The sequence below is a fragment of the Condylura cristata genome, unplaced genomic scaffold (assembly GCF_000260355.1).
Source record: "Condylura cristata isolate star-nosed mole 26May11 unplaced genomic scaffold, ConCri1.0 scaffold00023, whole genome shotgun sequence".
In the NCBI taxonomy this organism is placed as follows: Eukaryota; Metazoa; Chordata; class Mammalia; order Eulipotyphla; family Talpidae; genus Condylura; species Condylura cristata.
This window is the reverse complement of record NW_004567124.1, coordinates 17,062,068-17,063,005: the sequence shown is the minus strand read 5'-3', so window position 1 is coordinate 17,063,005 and position 938 is coordinate 17,062,068.

Genomic DNA, 938 nt, shown 5'->3' with positions numbered 1-938 from the left:
TTGAACTCATGCGGAAGCGGCTTTAGATTCTCAGTGCTGTGCTTTAACCCGCTGCGCCATCAGGGAGGGCCCTGCGTTGGTTCATTTTTTAAAGCCCATTGTGAATGTTGGCAAAAAAATGAATGCTTTACATGACAATTCAAAAAGTCTGTGATAAAACCTCAGTGTCACTCTCAGTTACAAAGAGAGAAATTCTGAATTCTCAGCAACCCTCCTCTCAACGCTGACATTAGCACCAACATTCTATATGGCCACTAAAAAACTGACATAACCTTTAGGACATGTTTTTGTATAAAGATTCAGGTACTACTACTGTAAAACACCTAACAGACTTTTCAGAATCAATGAAACAAAAATGATTATAGAAATAATGTAGAAATCTGTCCTTATTAGTAATTATGTTAAATGTTATTTTTCATTTAGTATATGCACATATGCACATACTCTAATATGACATTTAGTAATAAATATATAAAAATATACACATATACACCTATATTCCCTAATATATACATATTTTATGCAACATATTTCATTACTAAAAATTTATATATCTATAGAAACACAACAACTTGTTGAATTAAAGAATGCTACCCCTTTATGCCCCATACTTAACTACAGAAATTATTCTACCATGAAAATTCCTCAGAAGGTACACACTTATAAGTATTTCATTTTCTCTCCATTTTTCCACACTACTACTTTCCTTCAATCGTGCCAAACTATGGGTTTGCTGTACCATGAACAAGCCCTTCTGCCTCGCAATACTGTGCCTTTGCTGTAGCAGTTTCCTCCATACCCTCCCCCTTTCCAGTCAGCAGACTATCTGTCCTTCAGTCTGTATAAAGGGCCACTTCCTCTAAGACATCTCTCCTGACTTCTTGTTCTAGTTTGAGACTCTACTTTCAATGTTCCCTTTACTTTAAACAAACTTCCAG